At 36.9% G+C, this 16,270-nt stretch overlaps 1 protein-coding gene across 2 annotated transcripts in view; it reads right to left on the bottom strand.

The window, feature by feature from the left end:
- Nucleotides 1-16,270, bottom strand: part of zbtb7b (zinc finger and BTB domain containing 7B) — a 35,702-nt gene that overhangs the window by 16,686 nt on the left and 2,746 nt on the right. For both annotated transcript variants that reach the window (XM_041794401.1, XM_041794402.1), the window contains exon 2: nt 14,554-14,652. The gene's annotated coding sequence lies outside the window, so the exon portion shown is untranslated. The remainder of the gene's footprint in view (nt 1-14,553; nt 14,653-16,270) is intronic.

The following is a 16,270-nucleotide window of genomic DNA, read 5'->3' as shown; positions in this document are numbered from 1 at the left end:
AAATTCTGGTTTGAATGCACTAGTTTTAAGCTAAAGCTGTGGCAAGTAAAAGAGAAATATCAGCGTCTAAATTGTACAAATATGTTGAAACATTTCAGTTCCAAATATTAAAGCAATTTAAGCCAGTTTTCAGCATTTTTGGTTTGGGAAATTAAGAAGTTAGTGGGATATTAAGAGCTGAGCTTTCTATTGTTGTAGTGAAACAAGCATATCAGTTTTTAAAAGAATCATACTGAGGATTAAATTCTGGTATCTAGACACCCTCTACACAATACTGATGTATTACACAAGTCAAAGTCAAACATAACACTACTTGCTGTTTTTCTATCCTAGATATTTAATCTACAGTTTTTACACTGGTAGGTTTCCAGTTGATATGGCTCAGAAGGCTTTTAGTTTGAAGCTGTAGCAAACAAACAAAACACAAGGGTAGAGCCAATTTATTAGCCTCCATGTTTGATCATTTATAGACATCTTCAAAATAAAAGCAAATGTTCTGAAAATGATTAATTATTACGGGTGCTCCTAAAAAAGCACAGCAATTTTGGTTTATTTATAAAAGTGTATTCCACAGAAATCATCATCATTATTTCTGCCAAATATAAAAGGATGAGAAAGCCAGAGCAGGAAAAGAAATCAATCTGAGGTTGGAAAGAGGAAAAACAGTTTGAGATTTAAAAAGTGACAACAAAAGGAACATGAGGGAGGCATGTTTTCTAAAAACACATATGTTCTTAGAAATCTCACGTAAAAGAAGGTTATGGGGGAGTAAAGACATGAGAGTGAGTGAATGAGGAGTGGGTGTCGAGATACTCTGACAGATAAAAACAGAGAACAAAGGAGGTTAAGACAGGAAAATCTAGTCCCGGCCTCGAACAATCTGTGTTAGCGAAGCGACATGAAACAAGAGTCGACAGAGTTAAGTTACAGAGGGGAGAGGAAGGGGGAGACCGAAGAGAGGAGGGAGAGGAGCAGTGACATGAGGACTGGGAGATTAAAAAAAAAAAAAATGCAAGAGGTTAACACATGCACGCAGCCACAGGAAGTAGCATGAGTCCTTGCAGGTGTGTGTTCGTGTGTGTGGAAGTGGTAGCAGGCAGCTCTATCATTAGCATCACCTAAAGGGAGTTTCAGCCTGAGAAGGAGAACACAGACGGCATGCTGACAGAGTGGTTTCACACTTTACTCTGTGACTTTCATTGCTCTTTATCTGGTCAGCAGTTTCTTCCTTTACAACTAAGTCTGCGTGTGTGAACGCCAGAGCACCAGGGAGTGTGGGGGAATTACTTAGCGTAAGTGGCGTCAATGAATATGTCACAGCTGAGGAGAGAGACTTTTTAGATCAAACTTTAGTGGTTTGAAGAGAGTGGACTGCTCTGTGAGTGTAAAACTGTGATGCAAACATTGAGAGAGTGATAAAGTGTCATTACAGTCAAACATGCAGTCACTTATCAGCAGGCTTGCTGTCACTTAGCGGGGGTGTTTCAACACGTTGGCTGGCAGTGCAGAAAAATGAACTGTGTGGGCGTTCAACATGAGGGTACATCTAAACCCAAAGGTTTGGGTTAGTTGTTACTCTGTGTTTATATTTATGTTTCTATATGCTCAATAATTTTATATTAGGTGCATTACAAGAAAATTTCACTGCAACAGCATGAAATGGAAAGGTGTAAAGCTAGCTAGGACCAAATCATTTGTTGAGAACACAGGATTTAAACACATTTAAGCGAATAAAGACCTCCAAATTCCTTCTGGTATGCATTTCAGCCATAAACCCTTGCTGGCCCTTTATGAAAGAGTAGAAGCTGCTTTTGTGCACAACTTGTTAAAGGTGTCTGCTGAAGCACTCGACTGATGGATGGACGTCCAATGTTCTGTACTAGATTCATTTTCTTTGCTCAGAGAGCTCAGAAAGAGCTGTTAGCGCAATAAACTCAAAGGTGTCAGTGGTCCTCTCAGCCATTTGAAAGAAAAGCTGAGTGCTTTCAAATATACTTTGAGTAGTTTACTTCAAAAATCTTATTTAGGGGCGCAGATGGCCGAGCAGTCAGGTTGCAGCAAATGCACCTGGTTAAGTCAGGCCTGCCGCACCTTGCCCACATGTCTTTCCTCCTCTCTCATCTCTGTTTCTGACTCTGTCCACTCTAAAGGCATAAAACACCAGAAAATATATCTTTAAAAATATTGTATCCATTTAAGAACTTTTTTTTATAATAGTGCACAACATTATTCTATTCAACAAATTTTATTCTTTATTGTTTTTTATTATATAAATAGAAAAATAAAATGAAACCTTAGCAGGTATTCAAACCTGAACTATCACATTGTAGTTTAGACGGTGTAAAAAGAATTTACCAAGAAAGAAAATAAAAGTTATGTGCTGTGTTTGTCAGCCTTACTTAGTGCTGCATAAACAAGTGTGTAACACAGTACTCTTTCAGTTTTTTTTTCACATAATCAGTTATGACCAATATTTTGAGTATTTTCAACTATTATTCTGAATTTTTTTGTGTAGACAGACAAACACAAATGTTAAGTATTTTCTATAAACCTCTGTCATTTCCTACAAATGATTTGTCAAAGCTTTTATATTTTAAACACAATTTCAAAGATAGTACATAAAAGAATATAAATGTTTTTATATTAAAATGACCTGAGGGGGCAAAGCCTTCTCCATAGATGCCCCGTCCCTCAGAAACTCATTCCCTGAACTATTTAACATTGCACCACTTTTTAAAAAAAACTTTCAGTACATTTTCATATTTTTATATCAACTTTAAACTAAAGTAACGATTACTTTGGGTACCTGTGGTGCCCTACATTATCAAAAATATTGACATTATCACTTGAAGTCGCGGTAGTAATAGTAATAGAAGTGGTTTTAACATTACGTTTACAATATAGAATCTCAGTCTCAGTTGTTTACACATGTTTATGTGCAACTTTCTCCCTTAAGACACAATAAAATGGAATAAAACACCTTCTTAAGCAGTTTATCCCTACAGAATCAATGCTGAATTACAATGTGGCACAAAAACACACAACCTGCAGCAATAATACTATAAAAGATGTGTTTTACAACCCCTAATATTTGAAGTGAAATAAGTCAGTTTCTGGTTTTTCCATCAAAGACACTTCTAATCTATGTATAAATCAGTGTTAATTTCGCTGACTATAACTATGACTAAAAATGTTCGTCGACAGCCTTTTTTTCCATGAAAAAACTAGACTAAGACTAACAAAAATAGATCTTTGATGACTAAAACTGACAAAAACCAAGTTTAGTTTTCGTCAAGACGACTACAACTAGACTAAAATATCATGTAGTTTTCATTGGGCATTCAAAATCCATGATATTTCTGCACTGTGGGTAAATCTGTGAAAAAACAAAGCAGCTGGATCTCTTCTGCCTCTCAGCTGTAGAAAGCAGAGACCCCAGGTTTGGCAAGATGCATAGAACACACTACAGTGACTTGGTACCAGATTTAGGCAAGAAAATGAATGCTTAGACTAAAATTAAAGACTAAAACATGAGGACTTTTTATGGACTAAAACTAGATTAAAATGTTTTGGAGTTTTCATTGACTAAAACTAGACTAAAACTAAAAAGGGTAGAAATAACTAAAGTGGGACTAAACATTTTGTTTGAAGACTAAAACTAAGACCAGTTATCATTTGAAATAAGCTTTTATCATTTTTGTGGGGTTTCCATTTCCATGTTTAAATGGTTTTTCATTCTATGTTGTGGTTTAGTGTGGCTGCTATGGTGGTACTTCCTGGTTAAATGAAGGTAAAATACAATTAATGTGTGTTAAAGTGTGATTTATGAGCATGAATGTTTTTTATGTACTGCATTCAATATAAATTATTATATAAAATTCAATATTACAGTTAGGATATTGTCTGCAGTAACCGGTATGCTTTTAAACTGAGCTGCACGTGTGTTGTTAACTGGAGTATGTATGTAGACATGGATCACCTCATAATGTAGAGGTGCATGTGTTGTATCTGTCTCTAGTGTTACGTTTCCACATCACAGGGAGGCTCTTGACAACTGCTGCTCTCCTCCACAGATGACCTCCCTTTTCAGAGAAAGATATTGCAAAAGCACTGGACAAGCATGTAACACACAGCAACACAGAAAGAGAAATGTCGCAAAACTAACAGATCCTGATCAGTTTCCTCTTCCTGTGTTCAGTAAAGAAGGTCGGCTACTAGGGCAGATGCAGAGATAAAGTAAAGGCAAAATGGCACTCAGAAAACAAGTGAATAAAGCTCTGAGGGGGCTAAAGTAGATGGAAAATACGTTTTTCTTGAGGCCACCAGATAAACACGAGTCACCTTCCTGACAAATCAAACATCATGATACAGCGACGGGAGGAGACTTGGTTCTGTTTTTACTGTAACTACGATGCACAAGTTATACCAGTGCTTCAGAATACCTTCGTGACCACACTTGAAATGTGGTCCTGTTGACTAACGTGCATAAAAATGTGCTAAAAAGCTGCATTAGTGCAAAAAACAATGGCAGACATGCAGCATGGATGAAAGACTGATCCCCTCTCAGTGTGCATTTTTGGTAGTGGGTGGTTGGCAATAACCTATGTTAGAGTAGACGGAGCTAAATCTGCTCATACAATTTTCACAAATTCCCCCCTTTTTGTGTGTTTTGTTTAATATCTTTTGTGTTATGTTTGCACATGTTTTCATGCTGATGTATGATCAAGGCTGGGGTATAAATATGACTTTACAAAGCGCAGATGGTCGAGTGGTTTAAGGCGCTACCCATGTATGCGGGCAGCCCAGGTTCAAATCCGGCCTGTGGCCCTTTGCCCCAAGTCTCTCCCAACTCTCTTCCCTGTTTCCGAGTCTGTCTATCTACTGTCCTTCCTCTATCAAATAAAGGCGTGTAAAGGCCTAAAAATAAAAATCTTTAAAAAAAAAAAAAAAAAGAGACTTTACATGTGCTGGTCAGCTGATATGATCGGTTGTGTTTTTAAAGCTTCTGTCAAGAGTTTTTTGCTGGTTATGAAACAGACTGAAATTAATGCTGACATTTCTTTAACATCAACCAAAAAAAATAAAATTCTACACTGTTACTGTGAAAGCCTTTATATGTCATATGCTAGTTCAAACATAGCCCAGTTTGACTGTAGCTTCTTAGTACGACAGAGTTTACACCTGCTAACATTCAAGGTGTTGCATCAGCTGACATAGTTTCAACTTAAGCTTTGGTTTTAACTAAAATATGACACCTACCTCCTACAAGGTGGTAAGTTCTCCTTAAAATAAAGCCGTCATGGTGATCGTTATGAAACGTGGGATAAAGTATGATGAGGAGAGGAGGATTTTACTGTGTTTGGTGTCAGCAGTGTGTACTCCTTGATCAGTAACACTGCTGTTGTCTATGAGGGGAGACAATTTCTGCATTCCAATACAAATTATCTTGTGTTATTGACTCAAAGTAAGTGTTATCTTATACTGGCTCTAGGTTAAGGCTGTAGGCTTGAGCAATCACCTAGGAAAAATGTGTTGTCATATTTTGCACCACTTTTGGTGCTGTCTGAGGGTTAACGGCCGCTAGCAGAGGTTACTTTTAGCCCGACAGATTGACACAGGAGGCATCACTGGAACAAACACTGATTAAAACGCTTTACACTTGGGCGCACAGATAGCCTAGCAGTCTAAGGCGCTACCCATGTACGGAGGCCCGGGTTCAAATCCGGCCTGTGGCCCTTTACAGCATGTCTCCCCCTCTCTTTACAGCTTTACATTGAATGACACTGAATTTAGTGAAAACATCACAACTGTGACAGTATTTTGTTTATGTTTGGACATTATGCTCAACTATTTATGAACATCTTTACGTCTCTGTGGTGCAACCCGACAATAAGGCCACATATAGCGAGTTACAGCTCTACTACTTTAAACAGGTTTTATCACGGACTTTATGCCATTATCTAACCTCTGAAAACCCTGAGTCCTCATATGAGGGCATTAGATTTTAGGTTCCCTGCAAATTACGCTTAAATTTGGCTAAACTTAGACCTGTTAGCCTCATTCATGAACGCTTTGTCTGCTACCTTGTGGTCACAAAAGCACATTACAATGATCAGTGTGCATTAAAGATGGACGCCATTCCACCAATGTTTCACAAAAGTGGTTGATGTCAAAAGCTCTTCAAATTTTATGCTTGTAACTTGTTTTTTTATGCTTAGTTACATCTGTAGTTTGATACAGCGTGTAAATTTGACAGTCGATAGTAACAAGCTGCAACACTGCTAAACAGCAAGTACACATATGAGGACACTGGGAGTTGGTTATTGCTCTGATCATTTAATATAGCCTGGGAAGATTTGAAACCAAGTCTTCAAGTGAAAACTAGAGTAAATGCTTTTGCACCATTCCACCAAATAGATGTTTTTGCACCTAACGGTGTAAATGGACCATATTTTGTTACATAATGGAGTCTTTACTGTGTTATACAGTAAATATAAACCCACTGTCCTCTTATAACATCATCATTTTTAAAAACTACTTGTCAAAGTAAAATGTTTAGTTTTTGTACTTACCAGGTCCTACTGATCCTAAATAACTAGAAAAAGTCAGAAATGTCCAACAAATAAAAGCTCGGTCTCAGGAGGTTCAGAGTTAGAGCAACACTTGACCTGCTAATCTTGATTATTAGAGCAGTTCAGAGTTTAAAATATGTGAACATCATCTGTTGCACCTCTAACAGGATGATGTGATTATTCTCCTGCCTTCTACTATCGAGGGATGAGAGGACAACATGAAGAAAAGACCTCAGGTAACGTACATAAGTGTTGTTGGCTCAGTATTGATACTAAAAAGTGATAAGGTCGGTCAAGTTTTGCCAAAGGTGGAGGATGACTTATACAAGCAAGCCTACAGCTCATTCAGAGCTGCACCATCTCACATCACCAATGACTATTTCAAAAGCTCAACATAAATATCAGGAAGGATGCTTGGAAAGTGTAATCACACATTTTAGTTTGTTTATGTTATGAAATTCCCATTAATTCATGAACAGGTCTCTTTTTAAATTGTTTTTTACGCATGATTCATGTGGGTCCCCTCTTGAGGCCGGTTAATCTGGAATTCCAGGTTAATTTTGGAGGATCAGCATGTTTTAAACACAAAACTTAGCTCATTCTGACTTTGTTTCTTCTTCTTCTTCTTATTATTATCAATATTATTGTTATCGTCATCAATATCATTATGATTATTACAGGTACTGGAACTCTGCAAGAACATTTTAGAAAATTTAACTTACAATCTAAATAATTTATGATAATCTGATTTCTAAAAATGAATAACTTTTCTGTCACATATCCTTTACAGCCATATCTTAAATGAGTTTTTATACTCCTGCAAGCCCACAAACTTACTCCATGATTAAATAAATAAATAAATAGCACATTTTGTTTCACTTAGTTATCAATTCAAGACAAGCATGCTTTTATTCTGTTGTATGTTTTACTGATGCACCTTCATTGTGTTTTAACCCATATAGACCTGATGCAACTTTTGTCTTCTTTCACATTCAAGACCTAATGAAAAGTATGTGCATCTTGGTTGAACTTTTTGTTTTTATGACATCTGTCTGATGAATTCCAGTGCACTTCACAAAAATATATGCTGGAAGGCTGATGGGATCAAAAATATCCAAGCCTCCATGCAATAAAAGTTGAAGGATGACAAGGATTTTAAAGTTTAGCAGTGACAAAGATGGTGGCTACGGCTGTATTTTAAATTATGAAAAACAACAATGATGATAATGACTATGATGTGAATGCTGACCCCCTAGCCTAGGCTCAGTGGATTAGGGACATGTTTTAAGAAGTTGATGAGCCTGATAATTAAAAAATGTTAAACTTCAGGTAAAAAACTTTATCAAGAATTAAAACCAAGGGTCTAAGCTTCCAAAACTGTTTAATTTCATGTCTCTAACTGCAATTGAGGCTGAAAAAGTTGTTTGTAAACATTCAAATACTGTGTGGTTTTTCAAAACTCTTACGGTTTAAACAGGTTGTTTTTCAACAAAACTTTAGACTTTTAGATGGTGACTTTTTATGCAGCTTTAGGTCTACATGGATTAAAATATCCTCCTTTTTAATCTGGATAAATAAAGTGATTTATTTTTCCAAAGGGACAGCACACAGGATTTTGGAGTAAAACGCATCCATGTACAGTTGGAGTTCCCCCTTCAGAAAATCAAACAGAAAGGGTCTGTTTCATCTCCCATCTCCAGCTCATGTTTGGGTGTTGATTCTCACTTTCCCTGAAATGTTTTCTAACTGTACCTCTTTATGATAACCGCCCGCTCAAAGCGTACAGAAACAATCGCACTGTTACCATAAGAGCTGAATCATGATCACTTTTTCTCTCTTTCTACTCCGACTCTTTACAAGAAGAAGAGTCACAGCCACCTGCCGATTGGTTAATGCCGGGGTGGCGTAGGCTGTGAGGCTGGTGGTCGAGAGCGAGGGAGGGTTGTCAAAAGCTACAGAAACTCATGACTGAAAAGAGGAAACAGCAGATACAGAACTTCCTCTATTGACACAGATCGAGTGGGGGCAAGACTCAACTGTAGTAGCAGCAGACAGCATTATGCACACTGTGTAGTCACCCCTGAGCCATTATTGCCTCTATATGTGGAGAAACAACCGCCATATATGGTGAAAACACCGGATTTAAGCAAGGGTCAAAGAGGGCTCCCAGTCATAAACTATGTTTCACAAGAAAAGTAATAATTCATGGCTAAATCTAAATCTGAAAAACCAACCCATTTTCACTTTAGGGCCTAAAAAAAAAAAAAAAGGTGAGACACCTTCAAATGTTGGGGTCAGAGAGAAAACCTTTAGTTCTTTCGACTCCCGTTCTCCCTCCCCCTTTCTGACTCTCCCTCCCCATCTTCCTCCCACTCACTGGGTTTGTATGAAACTGAAAGACCCGAGTCTGAAAAAAGGGGGAATTTACATGGGCTCACATGTCCTAATTAAAGCATTTCCTGGAACTGTGCATGCATTATATTTGTATAAATATATAAAGGCATGTGTGTCTTCATGCACATGTTTGACTGTGTCTGTGTGAGTGTGGTGGGCAAGCTGGTGGCTCATCATGTGACCTTGGCTTTGTCTGCTGACAACCATGTGTCCTTAAACTGATGGGTAGGGGGAAGTGACAGCGAGTGGTCTGTCAGGCGAGGAACATGCACAAACACATGCACATATTCACACAACCAGGTCACAAAAAACACAAATAACATGTTAAAAATTACAAGAATTGAAAGATACAGAAGAGAGCCAGATGTTTTACAGTTGCACAGTAAAAGAACGAACTAAAACAGTATCAAAAGCTATATAAAGTACGCATTATGAAAATATAGAGGGCATCATTTGTTATATTGCATTTTTTGTTCCTGGATACTTGAAACGTCAGATAAAGGGACTAAAGTTGAAAACTAGCCTTTTAGATTACTTACAACACATTCTGATAGTATTCAGACCCACCTACACTTTTTTTAAATGTTGCAGCCTGATGCTACAGAAAAAAAAAAAAAAAAAAAAAAAAAAAAAAAATATATATATATATATATATCTATGAGAATATATATATATTCTCATAGATCTATGCTCAGTACCTCATCATGACAAAGTGAAAACAGAATTTTAGAAATGTTTGCAAATTTATCAAAAATAAAAAAATGTGAAATATATTGACATTAGAAACCAGATCCTTTGCAAAGACACTTGAAATTCGGCTCAGGTTCCTCCCTTTTCTCTCGATCTCGATCACTGCTGAGATGTTTCTAGACCTTGACTGGAGTCCGCCTGTGGTAAATTAAACTAATTTTGACATGATTTGGAAAGGCACACATCTCTCTATAGAAGACCTCACAACTGACAATGTATATATATAAAAATCAAGCCATGGGGACAAAGGAACAGCCTGCAGATCACAGAGACACAGATCTGGAGAAGGCTACAAAAAGTTTCTAAGAGCACAGTGGACTCCATAATTCTCAAACCGATCTAGGCTTTAGGGCAGAGTGGTTAGATTGAAGCCTCTTATGAGGCTTTAATGTGGAGTTTTTAGCTAATCCAAGACGGCTTTAATGCTTTTTGCACTGAGTAGATGTTCCAGCCTTGCCACTCTGCCATAAAGCCAAGATCAGTGGAGATAAAAATTAATGTAAACAGCTGTAGCATTAGGCTGCAACATCACAAAATTGAAAATGTTTCTGAATGTGCTGTAGCAGCACATCATAGTGTGGCCTGCCACTAAGTTCAAAGTTCAGAAGAATGTGACATGATAAAGGACATCATGCTTTTGAGTTTTTTTCTTGAAATTACTCCCTCACAATCTGCGGATATTTGAACATGTTGTTTTGTCCACACATCAGCCGTCAAATGCAAACCAGTGTGCTTCAGTAGAGCAATGGATTATCACAGCAAAAGGAAGAGAAATTCTGTCAACGTGTCAGTATTTTCACATCATGCTCCAGAATTTATACTCCTTTTCAATGTTTTTTTTTTGCCCATCGTCACAGTTGTTGCACAGGAAGTGAAGATTCTTTTGACCAATCAACAGACTGCAGAACGTCTAGCTACATCCTTTTGGGATAGATATGTGTTTGGTACCACAACAGAAGGATGCCAGAAATAACAGGAAGGTGCAGATCAGTTATTTGGGGACCTTTCCCAACTACTGACTGTGAAAAAGCAAATAGTTATGTACTTTACCTAAAAAACACTGGACCTTTTGGTGGAAATGAAATTTATGTTTTTCTAAGGGTCAAAGAAATACACTTGCTATTTCACATTTTTAAGGATCTCATGTTCCCTCAAGTACAACATAAGCTTCAGATATTGAGCAGTGGACAAGCTGGGACTAATATATAGCTTGTATAAGTCTGGCCTGTCATTGAATAAGCCGTTGTGTTAGAAAATGTTCCCTACAATATTGTATTACTGTCATACTAAATATCAATTCATTTTTAAGGCTTTCATAATTGATGTTGCTCTGTAGCGGTAATCTCACATGGAGAAATAAAAAAAAAAATAGCATCCATTTATTTTTGGTATCATTCTTGAGCCATCTCTAAAAGCATGGAGCGTCTTCAGAGGAGTGAACGTCCAGGTGGTTTATGAAATATTTAAATCCTTGACCACATTTGTTCAGCTCACATTTGTTTCAAAGACAAAAACAGTTTCATGACACCCTCTTTCTTCTTAAAAGTCTGACTTTACAGTGCATTTTAGTGTAAACTTGTAAATCAGACAAAAGATTGACTGGCTCAGTAAAACAGATACAGATCCAGCTATACTGGATGATACATGATAAGAAAATAAGTCTTCTAATAAATGTAAAAAGTTGATTTCTGTGTTACTCAGGTGTTGGAAACTCTGTGATACATTAACTAAATTGACTTAAGTCAATTCTCTGTTGAAGGCAAATTATTTCAACTTTCTCTGTGAGCAGAAAAGCTTATATCTGATTTTTTTTCTAAGAATCTGTATGATGACAATGTACCTGTGCAGACAAGTGTTGTGCTTTATCAAAAACTCCTTATTAGTCTTTGTGCATATAGAGAATCAAAACCCAAAAACATCTACTATGTCATATGAAACATATATATGAAGTTGCAATGACATGGTTTTTTGTGTTCATCAATATTGATATTAAGTTCATCTTTAAAAATGTAAAGCCATTGTGTTAAACATCTATTGCTTTTAAAACTTTAATTTGCTTTCCCTGGATAACAGAGTCTTGATTTACAGCAGAAGAACAAAACCTGTTAACTAGACGCGGGAGAAAAAAATCAATTCTTAAATGCATTGTAATGTGGAGGTTGATTTATAATTGTCCAATAATCAATCAATAATTATCTAAATATGTAATACTGTGGATTGGTAGGAACAAAAAGGTGGAACTCTGACAAGCAGTGGGTAACTGCAAGATTTGGATTACCAGTTGTTAGTTTGTGAAAAGGGACATTTTTACATTTGTAATTTTAGATATTTTACAAGGAAAGGATGCTGCTAGCTTTGGTTCAGTGTAATTGTACATTTCAAGTTTACATACATCTTCCATTAAAGCAGGGGTGTCCAAACTTTTTCCACTGGGGGCCACATACAGAAATATATAAGGAGGGTGGGGCTACTTTTATATATTTTACCTTGATATTAAAATTAGTAAAACCAATCTAATGTTGGTTAAGAAATGCTCAGTGATTGGGTATGCTTAAATGGCTAGTTGATGGCTGACAAGGTAAATGGTCAATCATTTTAAGAATTTTGGGGAGGCCAATCAAATTTCAGGGGGCTTTAGTCAACCCCCGCCCCTGGAACATCATTGGTGTGGCTCTTTGCTGCTGTAATGCTTTAGGGCATTATAAATCAAGATATATTCATTATTTTGTTTGCCAATTCTGCATGTTTAGTCATGAAAAAAACAGCCCTTGTCAAAATGTTTGTTTACAGTATAAGCATGGCAGCACTGCCTTGTGTTGAAACTAAGAAGAATAATACATTGTAGCCGCATTTGGCCCCCGGGCCATAATTTGGACACCCCTGCATTAGAGGATAAAGAAAATTTAATTCATTTATTTTTTTCTAAACACAGATGTAAGTTTTGTATTATGTCTGACACAGTGAGAACAACAGAAATGTACAAAAAAGCCCAAGTGCAGCAAAATGCACACATAATCGATTAAGAATTGAATTGTAGCCCTATGAATCATAATCGAATCAAATCATGAGGTGCCTAAAGATTCCCACCTCTACTGGCTACTCCTTAATTATTCTTCTGTAACCTGTCTTTACTTTAGCAGTGACTGGTTTCAAGTAGTATTTATCTACATTTTTCATTCATCTCATTTCATTCAGAAAACTGAATGTTTTTTGTTGCCTTCATTTCTACAACACAAACAAGAGTGAGGCCAGTTTAAGCACTATGAAGGGAAAGTTCAAAAGTTGTTGGATGTCTATTAAGATGATTTGTTTGTTTGATTACAGGGAAGAATTCTTGGAAAATTTAAGAAATTCCCAGAGAACAGTACTTCCCAAAGTGTGGGCTGCGAGAGCTCATACACAAGAAATGAGAACTAGAAACAAAACTGTTAAAAGTTAAATCACTTTTTAATAGGGCTGGGCAATTATGGCAAAAATCAAAATCATGATTAATTGAACTCTTGACCTCAATTATGATTAATGATTGATTATTCCACCACAAACCTCCTACTCTGTTCTGAAAATCTGTTTTGTAAAAAGTCAAATTTTCCAAGAGAAGTAGAAAATCAACCGCTTGTATTTCTTGTTAACAAAATTAATTATTTCTATACTATTGTATAAAAAGTGGAAAATAACTGCTGCTTACATTGCACAGTCAGCTCCGTGTTTGAGTTTTAGTGGACTGGGTGGGAATGAGCGCAGCAGGTTTACATTGGTTATAGGCCCTAAATTTCGGTTTCGATTATTTTTTGATTAATTGCCCAGCTCTACTTTTAAATTGATCATAAAATACTTTATAACATGTTTATACGCTGTAAAAATGACAGCGTTCACAGCTTTTTTAAATTGAGGGGCTTATCTCAGTGCTTCATGTTGACATCAAATCCTCATAGCTGAAATTGTCAATTTGGCAGAAATTTCCCAAATTCAAATACACAATCCAACTTTATTAATGTTGAGTAAACAAATAGATTTTCCTGAGACTGTGTCAACTAATTATTATTTGTTTGTCTGATGTGTAGAACCAGTGCCATGTTTTTCTCAATAAAAGACTAAAAGCTTTGCAGTTATGTAATCAAAACAAAATGAACGCCAGTAGGTCCTTACTTGTACTTTGTGACTCAGCAATCCTAACCCTAACACTAGTATTGTTAATAAAAGTGTTCGCATTAAAATCCTGTATAATATAGTGGTAAATACTGTAAGTCTCATGTTATGGTTGTATGAGAGGTTTGGTGAGCCCCCGAAGATTTTCAGGTTTCAAATCAGGCCGTGGCATACTGAGGTTGCAGTAGAATAACAACAGTTTGTGATCAGTAACCTTGTTCAACTTCAGCTGCTCATCAAAGGTTTGGAAAAGATGTCGCATTTATTCTAACAACACTTGTCATGGTGTGTGAACCCCCCTGTGACTCCTACACAGCTTTCATAAGGCAGTAATGAAGGATTCCCATCAAGAGCATTTAGAAAAGACAAATGGGTGTTTTATAGCAACCTGTGGATTTTTATGTTTTATAGCAACCTGTGGATTTTTATATCAAACTCCGTTATCAGTCTTCACATTATTCAGCGTTTGACTGCTCATTCTTTGTTGACTGGATCACTAACAGATAATCATCACATGTATTAAAGTGTGCATTTTTATCACTATATGTAAAAAATGATCATGCAAATTATTTTTTTTAATCTTGCATTTTTAATCTTAATCTTTTAATTGAAAAGGTCATTTTGAGATTTTACAATGACTGAAACCTTAGATGATATCTATCCAGTTCAAAGTTAAAAAAATAATTCTTACCTCCAGTCCATAAACTCAGGAAATTATGTTTGCCTGCTTTCCTCTGCCTCTCACACGTCCCCTCCTCTTTTTGTTCAGAGGTCCACAGATGTTGTTTACCTGTGGGTAAAAAGGGGAGGAAGTATAAAAACCTGATTTGCCATAAGAACTGATCAGTGAAAAACAAGACAAGACAGGTTTTTACTGAAGTATGTCAAACGGATATCTAGAAAACACCAAGTGCTGACTAATTTAAGCATGTGTTTTGTCTTTTAATCATCTAGTTTTAGTATGTGAATAATCACAAACACACAGACAATCATATGATGCATCAGATGCAACTTGGGAGAAGTGTGTGAGAGTGCGTTTGCTGGTGGGGGTGGGGGGGTTCTTGTAACAGAGCAGAAAAAAGGCGCATATAAAAAAAGGAGGCAGATAGAAACCAACCGCTTCCTACTTTAACTTCTTCAGAAAGAAGTTGTCCAACAGTCAGTATTATGTGGGAAAGCCTATGTATGAATCACCCCCCCCCCCCCACCCCCACACACACACACAAAATCCCTTTAAAGTTGAGGGTAGTGACAACATACTGTACAGAAGTGCTCTCAAAGAATAAAAAATACAGTAAAACGTAGGATAAACATAAAATAATGAAGAAAACAGCGGCATCAGCTGCCTGAACAAAGGGCAATCAGGATGCAGGTCGTGTCAGAACGGCAGGAACGAGGGATGAGGCACATATGTGCAATTAAATCGCAGACAGAACAGGCAAACAGAGCTGGCATTAAGAATTTATTTCAGAGCACCGATGGCTCTTCCGTGTGTGAGAAATCAGCCCTGAATGAGAGAACTCTTAACACTAGGGTTGTCAAAACAGTCAATACTTTGATACGTTTCAATGCTGCATAGTTTAAAGCCATTCAGTCTCAGTTATAACGATATAATACACTTTACTTTCCCCTTGGGGAAATTTGCTTTGGACTCGGAAGTGCTGCACACCTTCAGCTACCACCACAGCAGAAGCAAAAACACTCCACATATTAACACAAAACCCACATATATACAGAGTTGCACATACCAATAATGAAAAACCACGGAAGCAAATACTGTGTGTAGGTGTGCCCCTGAAAAACCCGGAGAATGCTCCCTCCCCGGTTTTATTACTGGTATAAATGCATGTGTGTTGGATCAGTATCATGGGTGCTAGCATCCTGGCTAACAGTTACTTCACTTTGGAGATGAAAAGTGTGTAAAGCCATTATTGGGTTCTGATGCTTGATTTAAATATTTGTGCCACTTTTTACAGCTTTTCATCACTTTTGCGCTAATTTTTTCTGCAAATGATCAATTTTTGCATTGTTTAACCAATTTTTGCCACTTGTTGCCTATTATTCCCCTCTCTTTTTCTATTTTTGCCACTTTAAACCCCCTTTTCACTACTTTAACTATTTTTGCCGCTTTTGACTTATTTTTGCCAATTTTTTTTTACCATATTTGCACTCTGTAACCCACTGTTGTCACTATTTACCCATTTTTGCCCTTTTTTGCTCATTATTGTCACCCTTAACATATTTTCCCACTTTTTACCTGCTTTTAAACATCAACCCACCTATTTTTGACCTTATTTGCATTTTTAACCCCTTTTTGCCACTTTTGCTACTCTGTAACTCCTGTTTACCACTTCTGTTCTGCATTTTTTGAAGCTTCTAACACATTTTTGCCTTTTTTTGCACATTGT

Source organism: Cheilinus undulatus, linkage group 8, assembly GCF_018320785.1.
Source record: "Cheilinus undulatus linkage group 8, ASM1832078v1, whole genome shotgun sequence".
Lineage (NCBI taxonomy): Eukaryota > Metazoa > Chordata > Actinopteri > Labriformes > Labridae > Cheilinus > Cheilinus undulatus.
The sequence above is the reverse complement of the archived record's forward strand: the minus strand, read 5'-3'. Positions and strand labels throughout refer to the sequence as shown.